The sequence below is a fragment of the Falco rusticolus genome, chromosome Z (assembly GCF_015220075.1).
Source record: "Falco rusticolus isolate bFalRus1 chromosome Z, bFalRus1.pri, whole genome shotgun sequence".
NCBI classification, from domain to species: domain Eukaryota; kingdom Metazoa; phylum Chordata; class Aves; order Falconiformes; family Falconidae; genus Falco; species Falco rusticolus.
This window is the reverse complement of record NC_051210.1, coordinates 28,181,683-28,197,222: the sequence shown is the minus strand read 5'-3', so window position 1 is coordinate 28,197,222 and position 15,540 is coordinate 28,181,683.

The following is a 15,540-nucleotide window of genomic DNA, read 5'->3' as shown; positions in this document are numbered from 1 at the left end:
AATTTTGGGAAGACTGTGCCACTCCAGAGGCTGGTAACTGACGTGTCTTTTATGAAGTGTACTTATCACTTTACGTGCAAGATTGAAGATGCGAAGACGGGTATTTACGAAATCTTTAACTGAATAGCCATGTATGGAAAGTTTGATTCCCATTTTGATTCAAGATGTTAATAGGCCAGTAAGGAACGGGAGCTGGTCTGAAAGAAAGCTCCTTAAAGGTATGAAGTAGCCCAAGTTTAATGTGAAATAAGCTGAGGGAGAGCCTAGATTTCTTCACTAACTTGAGTTTCTGGAGACAGAAAGGGATTATGGAGAAAAATCTTGGAAGACTCTGAGAAAAATGGTGGTTAAAGTAGCTTTTGTACCTGTATAAATTTTACAGTATTAAAGCTATTGTGGTATATCTGTTACTGTTTATTAGGGCTCTGTGACTATTTTTTTCATTAATGCAATTGGAAACATTGCACATACAAGAATATGTAGTTCCTGATCAAGTCTGAATATGTTAGTTCAGTGTATTGATACGATAACGGAGTATACACCCTCAGATACTGTGAATGGTTCTGAGAACAAGAAATCCATGAGTCGGAAGAGGCAGAAGCTTTTTTATTTTTCTTGTTGATGAGTAAGAGCCAAGAAAGGACCAATATATGAGCCAAGTGAAAGACCCAGGTCTCAAAAAAGACCCAGTGTGGATGGACTCCTGCATAGTTTTGGAATAGAGTGCTGTCTTCTACAAACTTCTTGTTTCATGGTACTACTACTAATGTCATTCCAAGTTGTTAACTACTAAACCCTAGCAGAATTAACCCAGACCTTTCTGGAGTGCTGTCTTGTGATGCGGTTTTTTGCATGATATTTCTCTGTCCAGAGTTGCTTATCTAGTCCTAGTGGCTTGCAGACTGTTTAGCTTATATCTTGAAGCATTCCTATTTTAAGACACAGTTAAATGAGAAGATTTCTTACAGATACTATCAGGATGAACAGATGAAGTTCAAGATTTCCTTAAGAGATACAAACATTAAATCATTAAATCTTCTGGATGGGATTTTCTGCTTTCTTCTGTTGGAAGAGTATGAGACAAAAGGCTTATGCTTTTGGCCTTAAGCCTTTTGGATGTTTATGACAGTATGCTTTGCACAGCATGCAATATGTATAATGTTTTTATAAATTACCTGGATGCAGAAATCAGATCTACATTAAGTAAGTTTGTCAATGATGCTCAACTAGGAAGAGCTGTGGACTCCCTTGAGGGCAGAGAGGCCTTACAAAGAGATCTGGATGGACTATAGAGCTAAGCAATCACCCAACCTTACGAAATTCAACAAGAGCAAGTGCCAGGTTCTCTGCCTAGGATGAGGTAATCCTAGGGACAAACTGGGGGATGAGAGGCTGGAGAGCAGTTGTGTGGAAAGAGATCTGGAGGTCTGGGTTGATGGCAAGTTGAATACAAGTCAGCAGAGTGCCCTGGCAGCCAAAAGGGCCAACTGTGTCCTGGGGTGCATCAAGCACAGCACAGCTGGCTAGTCAAGGGAGGTGGTTTGTCCCTCTCTGCTATACTGGTGTGGCCCTACCTCAAGTATTGTGTGCAGTTCTGGGTGCCTCAATATAAGGATATCAAACTGTTAACAGTGTGTCCAGAGAAGGGTGACCAAGATAATGAAAGGTCTCGAGGGTGAGACTTAGGAGGAGTGGTTGAGGTCACTTGGTTTGTTCAGCCTGGAGAGGAGAAGGCTGAGGGTGACAGTCTACAAATTCCTGAAGGGGGGCAGCAGAGGGGGAGGTGCTAATCTCCTCTCCCTGGTGACCAGCAATAGAACATGAGGACTTGCAGTGAAGCCGCATCAGGGGAAGTTCAGATTGAACATTAGAAGAAGGTTCTTCACTGAGAGGGTGGTCAGTTACTGGAACAGGCTCCCCAAGGAAGTGGTTATGTCACCAAGCCTGTCTGTGTTCAAGGAGCATCTGGACAATGCTTGTAGTCATATCATTTAGTTTCAGGTAGTCCTGTGAGAAGCAAGGAGTTGGACTTAATGATCCTTATGGGTCCCTTCCAACTTGAGACTTAATGTGATTCTGCGTGTGGCAAGGGCATAGTTGGAGGTCAAAACCACAAGTTATGCCGGAGATAAAGGGCACTTCTTTTATTGATCTTCTTCCCTAAAGACCATTATATTTGTTAGAAACAAAGATGCACTCATTATAGCTTCAGAAAACCTGATCCATAAAGGTAGAAGATGAAACAGTACACATTCTCACCCAAGCCTTTTGTTGTTCATATTTTAAAGAAAAGTCAGTGTCAGTGCAACAGCTATCCAATTGGGCTGTGCATTGTAAAAAAAATTACTCATTTCTAATGAACGGACTCTTTTAGTCCTTTCACACTTTTTTCTTTAAAAAAAAAAAATCCAGCAAAAAAGCTTATAAGTAGTGTAAATGTTTTTGTGAGGAATCTTTTATCAAAACTCCTAGCTTTGGGGGGTTTAGACTAGCACAGACTTTTGCAAGAGTTTACTCCATTGAAAAGTCTATATGCCAGAAGTGTTTTGAAACCTGGAGAATCTGCAGTGAAAGCGCAGTATGATTGCACCAGTCTTACTCTCCTGAACCTCCTTTGGTGGCTGTCCAAGAAAAAATTCATGGCTAGGTGGATTTCTCTTCAGACCAAATACAGGTGTTCTTATTCTGTGTTCTGAGTGAGTTCAAAGGCCCCTCATCTTTCTGAACAGAGAAAACAGGGTTTTTTAAAATGCACATTAAAGTGGCTGATCAAAGCAGGAGCAAAATACACCTGCGTTGTTGCAATGTTTCTGTAATTTAGTCTTGCACTTCGAAGTATGAAGATTGTTTAGGTAAGTTGAGAAATCTAGTTCAAAGTTTTAACTGCCCTGTATAGTAGATTGGTTTTTAACTTCGTTTTTCCTGATGTCTAATCTAAACTTTGTTTTTAATAATTTTAAGCCTATTACGCTTAAGCTATAGTGAATGGTAGAGCGAGCTTTGTTCTGTTGCACATCTGCCAAGGTTATTATTTCAAGGTTATTATATTCCCTCTCAAGTCTTCTCTAAACAAAGCACCCTCAATTTCTTTTCTAGTACTCTTATTGTGTAGGTATGTGACACATATTGTTCTGGAAATGAACTGGCTGGTTCACACACTCCATGAAATGCAGTGTCCAAAAGAGGAGACAGTGGATGCTGTTTATGAGATGGCAGCAGTGGAAAGTATGTGTGTGGCATCAATGCACATAGCACACCTATCCTTATACCTGCAAAAGATCACTGCCTTTTTAATTTTATTTATTGGAAAGCTAACGGGGAATCAACTGTCTGGTTGCTAGCACAATGTAAAAGGCTTTCAATCAACCCCAGTAGTGTTGCAGTGAACATTTTTAATTAAAGTGTGCTTTAGCATGCTAAATGATGTATAATCTTAAAAATTATATATGCATGTTGTACATGGGTATATGGCAATGCTGGACCATGCAAAGGAAACTAAGCCAGGAATAAGACTACTTAAATACTGAAAGGAGCCTATCTGCATCAGCTCAGTACTCTGTCTGGCCTATTTATCATGCCTGTTTCTTTTCCAAGTCAGCTTATTTGGTTGAATTGGGTATTTGTGAAGTGCTGTTTTATGTGATGTAGATTTAGTTCTCGGGCAGCTAAGTTACAACTGCTTTTTCCTGCTGAACCAATACTTGGCCTTAATCGCCTATGCATCTCACCTGAGTGCAGCATGCATGTTTGATTTTTTTCTGCTAATATTTGCAGCTGTCAAAATAACAGTTGGTGCTTCCCCTTAGGCATAATTTTCCCTCATACAAGAGGGAAGAGGATGGTTGAAGTCTGTTAGCTCGGTGATGGGAGGCTTACATGTAACTTCAGTGGTTTGCATTCAGTTCATTTTCTGAATTTTGTAAGAAATAAAAACCTTTTCCTTCCTCCCCAACCCACATAAAAGATAAGAAGTTAGCATATTTTCAATTTTAGTGTTCTAAACAGCTTTTCTTGATTTAGGCCCTTAGATTTTGTAGCAGCATTGGAATGATTCAGTGCTAGAAAGTAAACATGCAGAAAATACAGTTATAAATTAAATATTAATAACTACACATCTGCTGTACAACTGCCAGCAAGTTGGAGGTTCTAGAGTTGGTTTGTTCAGCCCAAGCTAGGACATGACAGCATTCATTTTCCCAGAGGTGCTCTCAGATCAGGGCTTATTTGCCTGAGCAGCTGCGGTGCTTCTGGCTCCAATGTTGTATGGTCTCTACTAACCTAAGACAGAAATATCTGAGCTCCAGTGTGCAATATTGATGTAACTGAAGTGTTTATAGTCTTCTGGATGTAAATAGAAGAGAGTAATTAAGATTTTCACTTATTAGCTTGGCAACTCTAGCTGTACTTAAGAAAAAACCTTAAATTCACTTGTGTTGATATATGTGTAAAGAAAAAGGTAATGTATGATATATGAAAAAACTTGTTAATTATAAAATGTATTGTTCTTTATTTTGCTATTTGAATATGAATGATGTTGTCCTTGATGCAGATACATGTCTTCAGTACCTATGAGACTGAAATATTTTCCTCAAGTTATAATACTGTAGGTACTGTTCTGCACATTCACATGACTAGATACCATAACTCAAATCACAAAATTGTTTGTAACATTTCAGATTTTAGATGAAAATAAAAATTTCCATGTTGGGTTCAGTTTTGTCTTCTTTCTAAAATCATAAAAGGGCAAAATTCTGATTAAAAATGCAAGTCACAAAGGTTTGGGTTTGGGTGGGTTTTTTTCCCCATCTGTTTCATAACCTAGGACTTCTAACAAAACAGTTCTTCCAGAAAAAGGAAGTTTTAGGATTGAAGATTCAGACCATCTAGCTGGGTAATGTTGCAGTTGTCACTGTTCTGTCACCTCAGCTGTGCTTTTGAGTGCAAGGAGTATTAACGTCACTGTAGTAAAGTAACTGTGCTCAACACTCCTTATGTAAAAGTATGAGACTTGTCTTGAATATGAAATTTTATACCAAAATCCTGTTGAATTGTTTAAGATTGTAATTTTGTTTCTTTTCTCACAGCAAACACAAGTTCAGTTTTGGGTAGCGTACATGCCATTCTCCAGTGAGCAGAAGCAAGGGAAGGCGACTGTGAATGTGTTTTATTTAGCAAGGTTATATCTACAGCTTCTGAAAATCTGTTTCTAGTTAAATGGCGAGGTGGTAATAGTTTGGTATTTTCAGGATTCCATTTGAATATTTGGTTCAAAGAATATTTTTCATTTAAAGTATCGGGCTAACAGCAGACTACAGTCGTGTATGTAAGGAAGCAGTATAAACGTGTCTGTGCTTCAGAGTGAAGTTGCAATGCTTAAGAGTGGAAGGAAGAGAACACATGCTTTCTACATGCTTAGCCAACAAGACCATTATGTGAATTTTTGTACCCTTCTGGCACTTGCCAAAACAACAAAGTAGTTGCACATCACAACATACGGGTTTTCTGTCTTGGAAAGGCCCTAATTTCCTCTTTCTGTGACATGTAATTGCTGCCTTTTATGTGACTTGTTCTACTGTTAGCTTCTCAAGGAAGAGGGACTGTGTCCAGATCACTTGGAGGAATATGAAGTGGAATGGAGTGTCCCGCCTTGGAGGAGCCATGAAAGGAAGGGAAAGGTGAACCTCCTTGCATAGGTATCGTTCATAGGTGGCATTAGAACATGCTGGGTATATGAAGCAACTGATTGCATTCTACTGGACTATGAACAATTGTGCCTTGTCTTGCCTTCCCCCTCTCTCCCTCACTCCTCCTCTGCTTGCCTCCCTCTTTCAACAAATCCATGCTTTTGAAATGTGTAATCAGTGCTAGCAAGGAGACATACCTATCAGATGCCCTCCTGAGAAGGACCACTGTTCGGAAACAAGGTATGAACCTGTAAGCCACCAGGCTGGATGGGTTTGCCAATACTCATGTGAATTACAAAGTGTGTAGCAGATCACAATGATCTTGCCAGTGCAGAAGGCAAAGACGTTGTGTATGGAGATGCCTGAAGGCTACCTGATAGAAGCTAAGGACCCACTATTTCCAATAGCTTTTATGATCCTATGGAACAGCATTGGGCACCAGAGCAACAGAGGTAAGGCAATGCTGGTGAAGATGTTGTAGTTGTTGCCCCATGTTTGAAAGAGGTGCTAGCTTATCACAAGAGACAGCTGTGGGAGTTCTGACACTGATACACTTTAGTGTTGTTTACAGCCAGTAGGCTTAATGTAAGTGGGCATGAAACGTTTCTGCTGAGATAGGGCTGTTATTTCACTCTCTTCATTTGTGGCGGCATGCTCCGTGTTGATCACTGGATTTCTCATCTATGGACTGGCAGTGCTGCAGCTGATACGTGTCTTGGATTCTGTGGCCCTTACACTGAAAATTCCAGGTGGTGCCACAGACCTTGATGATAGTTGTGTTAATTGTGCGGTACTGATCTGCAGTGCTGCTCGTCCCTTGAAGGTTACTGTTACCTGCTTCTGGATTGCAGCAAAAGCCCAGACGGCGCAGCCTGCTGAACTGAACATACAGCTCCAACAACTGGCTCAAGACTGTAACCTCCTGCGCCTGGAAATTTACGGGTACAGAAGTTGAGATGATCAGCCTAAATACCTTGAATTTTTTAACAGTGGTGGATGTAGGCGCAGAAACTGCCAGTAACTCAACTACTTGGACAACAACTTACTCTGGGTTTTTTTGTTGTTGTTTTTTGGGGTTTTTTTCTGACCAAGTTGTTGCAGATTTAGTAGTTGTCTCTCTTGTGCTTTACTAGATGTCTCTTGATGTTCTACTTGGTAAAAGCTCTGTCTTCTCTACCTCCACCTTGCAGATCGTAGGTTGGTGCACCATACTGGCTCAATGAGGTTTGTGTGCACATTGAAAGTAAATGGCAGACAGAGCTTAAAAACCCCTGCGTGACAGATGAGAGAGGTGCTGATGTGTTGGTAGTGAGAAGAGGCCCAGAACAGACTTGCCAAACTTGGAGCAAATCTTGTAAGTTTTGCTGTAGATCATGCCTTCTTCATGCTTAAATCTTGATTTACAGTCCCTCTGTGGTTTATTAGTGTAGGTATGAATGGAGATACATTGATAACTTGCCATGTGTTAATGTTATGTGCATATAGGTGAAGGTGTATAGCGTAAATAAATCCTTGAGGATAATGTGGCAGATGGACCTGGACGGCATGTGCAAACAGGACCATTGTGTAAGTCATTGTCAAGTATTTTTGTAGGTGAATGCACCTGGGCAGGCAAGTTCATTTTACATAGACATAAGCACAGACAGCAGATAACATTTTCATTTCAAACCTAGTTTTGATGTGAAGGAACAATCTAGGCATGATGATTATACCTCATTACAATGTATTTCACTCCTTCTTAAGGAGCTCTAATTGAGATCAACCTTCTCAATAGCGTGTACTAAGGGGAGAAACAGTTTATTTACAAGCAATGTACACATTTAACTCTGGAATAACTACACTACTCACACTCTGCCTGGCAATATTTTTACTATACATTAATATTGATGTTTATTTAAAACAAACAAACTTATCGGAGCACTTAATTATATGCTTAATTTGCACAGATTTAACCTATGTCTAACACCTCTGGATTTAACCTATATCTAACACCTCTGCTTAGCTAAGATTTTGAAGCATAGTGAATTACAGTACTGGAATTCCAGTTTGGCTGGAAAAATCAAGTAACTGTACTTGATTGTACTACTGGAAAACCTTTACCTGTGGAAATATGCACGTAGGCATAATACCCAGTTCACATCATTAAATTATGTGTTAGTAGTAGTAAGCAAAATTTAACAAACCATGAAGTTTTGGCTCGCTCTGAAACAGATGTATTTAAATGATCACTTGCAATATACGAAGAACTTGCAAACCACTGTCATCATATGTTCAACAACAGACATTCAGCAGGTTAGATGCTTCAGTGTACCAAGAACAGGAGCAGTCATTCAACTTAAAAATTACAATTACATTTTTAATGGCAGTATGCAATATTGAAAATTCAACTATATGCTGTGCTATGTTGTCTTGTATTAAAGTAAAAAATTAATCATTTCACTAGGCAATCAAATTCATTTATATCTTAAAAAATAAACTCATTTGCTTGAAGGTTCTTGTTTGATATGAGTCTATGTTTAAGACAGATGTAAATCTTTACATGGATTTGATACCATCTGTTCCGAATAGTCTTTAATGTTACTAACCATAAGGGGTTTTTGGACCTTCTTCATGATCTTAATTTGGTTTTCCCTTTTTTGTGTTTTGCATTGCCTTAGAGTAACAATGGTCTGGTTTTACACACCTCTTTTCAATCTTGAATCCTTTTCAATAACATAGTTGATTTTTTAGTTGAGAACTGATTGTCAATATTGATATAGGCAACATTTCAAATAGAAGTTGTCCAACTCTTGTTAGCTTGTCTCACAGCTTGTGTGTATATGTGTCCACATTGCGTACGAAGTTGTTAAAAATAGCTCAAGTTACAATTAAGATCAAGTGCTTAAATGTTGGAAAGTATCACACATGTTTTCTGCACAACCTTAATTTAATTCTCGTGTATAAACATAATGATATTATCATTACTAAATATGTAACTTTTTTCCACAGGACTTTCTTTGCTTACTGCAGGGTGAAGAAACTCAGTTAATAAATAAGCTTTCAACACGTTGTTTTCCTCACATATTTGTATGATTTAGGCCATATTCATGCACTGAAATATTTTTCTACACAAACAGTGACGACCTTCCTCAGCATTCTTCCAAGACACCCATGCCGATAGTGTCTTAGACTTTCAGATAAACAAAACCAAATAATTTTTCAGATACAGCAGAAGTTCTTATTCCCATTTTACAGATAGCGTACTGAGACTGTGAAACTCTGAAATGTTACTGATTTTAGTAAGCTTGCTCCAGTTAAAACAGCTAGAAATTATTTTTCGGGGTATTGAGGCATTTCACATGTTCTAAGTATGTTGTTTTATTCATCATTGTGTTGTAAGAACTGTTACAGATTAGAGCCAGAATCATAATTTGATCAATCAGAAAATGAGTAATACATAACTAGTGACAAACTGGACAAAATTCAATTTAAAATACTTGTTTAGCATCACCTGGAATACTCGGTGCCAGAGCCTGGAGTATAATCTCTTTTTGTAAAGTGTTTTTCAATTTTGTTTCCCTTTCTTATTCCTTTTAACCTTGTAGTAGAGCACATAGATCTTTAATCACCATGTATCCCTAATTCATTCCTTAAGCGTATTCCATCTGGTTTGCTGAATGAAGCAGAGTCCTTTGGGAAAAATGTAGTTAAGGACTGTATTGCAGTCCTTACTATGCACAAGTATGCACAAGGGGTCAACTTTCTTCTGCTGTGATTAAACAAAAGTTATTAGTCTTTGGAGAACTGGGGTAGTAATCAGGAGAAAAAAAACAGGATGAAGGGGGAACTGTTAAATTAAATTTGGGATTGTTTTGGAAGGGAATATTTTAGTAAAGACTCTTCTGAAGGAAAGGAGAATTCTTTGAGGGTGGAGGATGTGAGATGATGTGTTGAGAAGACCAGTCTCTGCAGAATGCTTTCTGCAGGTTTCAATTTACTTCATTCTCTAAGAGAAACTTATTCTGAGTTGATTTGCTTTGAGTAACCGGTTACAAAGCTGGATCTGTGAACTGCATGTATTATCCATAATTCAAGTTATTGCTCAAGGATGACTGGACAGGAGTTTAGTGCTTGATAGACCACAAGGTTGAAGGAAGCATTTATCTGACAGGAGTAAATTTTAAATTTGGTCTGCCTTACTCTGTTTTGTAATAGATTCATGTTAGCAATCTGTATGTGCTCTGTTTTGTAGATACCTGGTTTATTTCCTTCCCAAAAACTTGGATTTGGTTTTGTTCTTTACCTACAAAATGTTTCTAACAAGAAAGATAAATGTGCCTCAAACAGAATCAGGGATTTGCTACATATGGTTCAACATAAAGGGTTGAACATAAATATAATAACAGACCAGGAGCTTAGAAACTAAGCAGGTGAAGCAGACAAGGGATAATAGGCCAGAAGCAGCAGTGTCTTCATTTTACAGCTGCAACATGTAGTGTCCACTGCTGACTGCCACAAACTGCATCAGATAGGGCAAATCATAAACTCTTCACTGGTGTAACCACTTCTGATCTTTCGCTCAAGAAAAGTGGGAGCGGAAGCTTTCCATTTATTTTTCTTATGAAGGAGTAATAAAAGGATATAACAACTTTTAAGAGTCAGTTTGTCAGTAAGTTGTCTTTTCTGAACTAGGGAAAGATGTGTCCCGTCTTACCATGTAACACAAATGAGGTGGTTGGACTTGGTTTCCTTTACGAAAAGGATTCTCTAACGAGTCTAGTTATGTGTTGATAAATGTTGAAACATAAGCATAAGAAGGGGTCATTTTTATGCTGAATGAGGAATTACTTTACCAGTAATGCCTAACCCAAGTAATGGGAAGTCTGGGGATGGTGGGTTCCAGTGGGCAATGCAGAGCCTACCCACCATTTGTGCAATCCTTGGGCCAGACTAAAAGATGAGTTAGGGGACCAGCTGGTGGGCAGCGAGAGATTGCTCCAACATGTTGGTCATAGACATAACCACCAGTGTCTGAGGCAGAGAGGAGGATGAATTAATGCATCAGATTCCCATTTGCATGTCTGAGTTAGTCATACTGGGTTGAATGTGAACAGACTTGACGCTTTAGGAGGCTGATTCAGAGCAGCTGCAAGTGGAAAGCACTTGCAGCAAACCAAGAGGTGGCATTTGACTTGCAGCAGTCAGGGGTCCTGAGAAGAGTTTGGATCCCTCAGCCACACAAAGGACAAACAATAAATTTCAGTTCCGCTTGGCTCTTCTGGGTCACAGCAGCTTCAGGAAGCAGAGGATGCCCAGGAATTAATGTCACCGGTGACTTAATCAGGAAGTTGAACTCCTAAAAAGGGGGGTGTATACATATCTCCACTTTGCAGATCAACCGAAATCTGTGGGAAAATTAAAACGCGTGTTTGATAATGTTTAGTTTGAGTCACTTAAATATTTAGCAATTTATGTTTGTTATTTGGTATCCAAAGTTTTCTTGCCTGAGTCTTTTCCTTCCTTTCCTTTAAACACGATTTAATTCTCTCTGGGAATAAACATTTTTTTTCTCTCCTCATTCATTAAAAAAAAAAAAAAAAAAGTCCTTGTTTTCCTGTTATTCTGATGTGTAATGGCCTAGAAATTTTAGGGATCATCCTTAGCCGTTTACTTGGCCACAGGGTGGCAGCATTAAGCGTCAAGCCCGGGGCTCCCCACTTCGTAGGGTTCACCAGGAGCTGGAGCGAGGAGAACAGCAAACCCCAGATGCAGCTGTAGGGCTCTCAGTGCTTCCTTTTCATATGGAGTCTCAGTCCTTAAACAGAGTGTAAATTCTGACTACATGTTTGTTAACAAGCGGAGTCTTTGACAGATTGCTACAGCTTGACATCAGCACCCAAAAACAATGATGGAGTTAACTTTTGTTGAAAGAGGCAATAAATATGTATTCAAATGAAAGGCCTTTTTTTCAAGATGTCAAGGAGGAAGTTAAATAGGATTCATAAGCAAACAGACTAGGAGAATGAGTTTTCCAAATTCAGTCCAGAATTCATGAGATGTTCTTTAGACCAATAAAGTATGACTCTACTTTTCTTCCTTTGAAGAAATATTGTTCTATCACATGACTCAAGTTTTATCAGTTAATGGAATATATTTAAGGTTCTTTGTTTCCTCTTTCTTCAAACAAGCCAGTAGTTGGGGTTTTTTTAGGCTTGCATTTGGACAACTGAAGGATGACAAGCCCCATTTATTGAAAATTTAAATACTGCTGAAAATTATTTTTCTTGAATCTATTATGATTCTTCTGTTCTTTTAAAATCCTGGCAAGAATGGCACCCTGAGTTTTATTACAGTCTAACGATTTGGAATCCCGGTAAGAGTAACTTAAAGATCCCCTTAAACGCCCTGTAAATATTCACTTGAATCCTATTTTATGTAGTGTCCCTGCTGGCAGGAGTGATTTGTAACTGACCTGTAAAGGAAAGTGTATCTAAATAGAAGCACCAAAAGCCACAACTCTGCCACAATGTGCAGAACAGTATCCTGTATATTATGTTTTCTCAGATACCTTCATTGAAGCAGACTCAGTCAAATCTCCCAGCTATGAATTTTGAAAGACATAATTCTTTTCAGAAATAAAGACATTCTCACACAATTTGGATGGCTTTTCATCATGATATAAATGACTGTTTCACAACTTATAAAGCAATCATGCTTTCACATAAAATATTTAAAACACTGTCATTCTGACTTTTATAGAAAAACAAACTTCATTAATACTCATGTTCTCCTGAACATAGGAGAGGCAGTTTTATCCTTTGTCTGTCTATGAATTACATCTTTTTAATTTAACACATCACTTGCTTGGCTGTGTTAATATTATTTCTTTAAAGCAAGCTCCCTACTCCACAGTGTTACACCAAGAAAAATATTAAACGTACAGGAGAAAGTACCATATACAAAGTTGTTTCCGTCAAAACACCAAGGAGTATCTCTGTATGTTAACATTATGTCATATGTCCATATATGACCCATACATGTCCACTGAAGAAGATAAAGGTAAAGAACATGGAAAGGAAGTGTGTGAACTCCACTGGGGTAGGTACAACAGACTGATGTGTTGCTTGAGATCAGTTCAGTAGACAAATATCTCTGAAGAAACATAGCTTGATTTTTTTTTCAGTGGGTGGACAATTTAGCTCTATTTTTGTGTCATGAAAAATGAGAATAGTCAATATACTGTATATCTCATGGTAAATTCTGAGGTAGAAATGTAGGTCAAAGTAGAGGGTAGCAAACATAAAACAGCTTAATACAGTGGACATGTTCAAATATCTATTTTTGTAAGGAAAAAATTATATATGCAATTCTTCCCTGAAGTGATTTGTACTAGTACAAAAATGCATTTATTTTCCATGTTATTAATATTTCAGTTTTACAGTAGTTTCAGCATGGAAATTCATGTAGCTCAGTTTACAGTTTTGAAATGGAAAATGGAGGGTGAAGAAAATATATGAAGATGTGGACTTAGATCTGTGAATTTGCACTAGATAATATAATGTGGCTTTGACACAGAATCTTTACAGAAATTAGTAGATAATTGTCAGTAACAGGCTGAGTTGTGAGGGGTTTGTTAGCACTAAAACCCTAACGTTTTGTGATGCCCTTTCTCCAACTGTTGAGTAGACATGGCTGAATCTTGCCATAATAGTTACAAGTGACTATAAGTACTGCAGGGGTCTGGGTCTGGTTTAACCATTCTTTTTCAGGCTATTAAACCTTTCTCCATGTTGCAGCTGTGGATCTTTAATCAAGGTATTTATTTATCCAGATTGCATCTGAAATAACTAAAAAGAACTATGTAAAATTCAACGGATTATATACATCAGAAACATGGCCTTGAAGTTAAATATTTTTCACTGCTGCTTTGTAAAACACTTTTATTCACATATGATGTAATTTTTTATTGTTTTATAATCCTTTTTATTTACAAATATCGGTATTTTTAAAGACTGACTTATGTTGTACTGATTCCTTTTGTTTCCACTGTGATAGTAAACTGAATTAACGGAAATAATGTTGCAGGTGCTTTGTCATTCATTCATGTTAAGGTAGAGAAAAATGCATTCATATTCCAAATGGATGTGAAGAACTAAAATTAATCTTAATGACATCCTAGATCAGGATAGGAAAGTTAGAATCAAGTTTAAATTGGGATCATGATGAGATTAGACCTTCTGTAGGCTTGTTGTAAGTACATAAGGAAATAAATTTACAAGCAGTATTTTAGCATCTGGTGTCCTGCATCTCTTAAAATAAGGTTTTACAGTCACAGTTATGAAATATGTATTATCAAAGTCTTTTTCTTCTCAGTAGTGTCTAAATCTGAATGACCATGTCATTGTATCAAGATTCTAACAGTGCGCTCCTATTTAAAAATATCCACCCTTATCTTTTAAATACTGTGCTGTTGGTTTTAGTTTCCTGTTTGCTTTTGATCTGTGTTCATTATTGAGAACTTGCTTCATTTTATGTTTCCTCTGGTAAGATAGATCTTTGAGAGCTATCTATTTCTTTACCAAAGTGTTTCTCTTACAGTTGTGAGACCCCAAAAGACCAGTACCTTTCTTCAGTCAGGACAAGTAACCTCTTCCATTTCTTCTTCAGTTGCTGGCAGTTTGTTTGATATCTGATCTCCTATTATTCCTCTTCTTGTGTGAACTGCTTTTAAAAGAGCATTACTTTTATAAAAATGTACAGAGTAGAGTGTACTGATGGCTGTGCAACCCAAGACAGTGGCAGGAATTCACTGAGCACAGTAATAATTAATAAATGAATCATAACTTGAATACAGCTAGTGCTGTGTACAACTGTCATACACTAGCATTCTTGCATAGTGTGTAAGCTAGTATATGCTGCTGTTGTAATGCAGGATGTTAACAATTATTGTAATGTGCTTGGTTATATTTCACACCAGAATATAATTTGGAAACATACCATTATGATATGCAGGTGATAACTACTTCTGTATAACACTGTAGTCTGCAAATGACCAAAGTTTGACTTGTTTGCATCTTAAAAGGCTGGAAAGAGAAATACAACTAAGCAATCAGGAAAAGTTAAGAACTGGAATCTGATTAATTGTAGAATCATAGAATATCTCAAGTTGGAAGGCACCCATAAGGATCATCAAGTCCAATGCCTTGCTTCTCACAGGACTACCTAAACCCAAACTAACCTAAGAGCATCATCCAGATGCTCCTTGGACTCTAACAGGCATGGTGCCATGATCACTTCCCTGGAGAGCCTGTTCCAGTGACAGACCACCTTCTTAATGAAGAGCCTTTTTCAGTGTCCAGTCTGAACTTCCCTTGACACAACTGCATATCATTTCCTTGTATCCTGTTGCTGGTCACCAGAGAGAAGAGATCACCACTTCCTCTTCAGCTGCCCAGCTTGAGGAAGGTCTAGATTTCAATGAGGTCACCCCTCAGCCTTCTGTTCTCCAAGCAGGAAATGGTCAAGACAAAAATGAAGGAACAAGAAAACAAAAATTAAGTGAGCATAGCAACATCTTTGACTGTACATTGCATTTTCAGTCCAGCATTTTGAGTTTCATTACCATTTTGAACTCAAAGATTACTGAAGCCTAAATGTTTTTTATTGGCACTGACATTCATTGTTAATTCATTGTTAATCCATTTCTAAACTGGGATTTCCGCTTCTCTCTTATCCTTTCACTTCTCAACGTTTAGCTGATCTTCAGCTTCTTTTACACCTTCATCACCGTTATCCTTTGGCCTATGGATTCTTGACTGTCTTTGGTGATCCTAACCTAACACCTAAATGCAATATACATGAGCAAGTGATGGGAAAC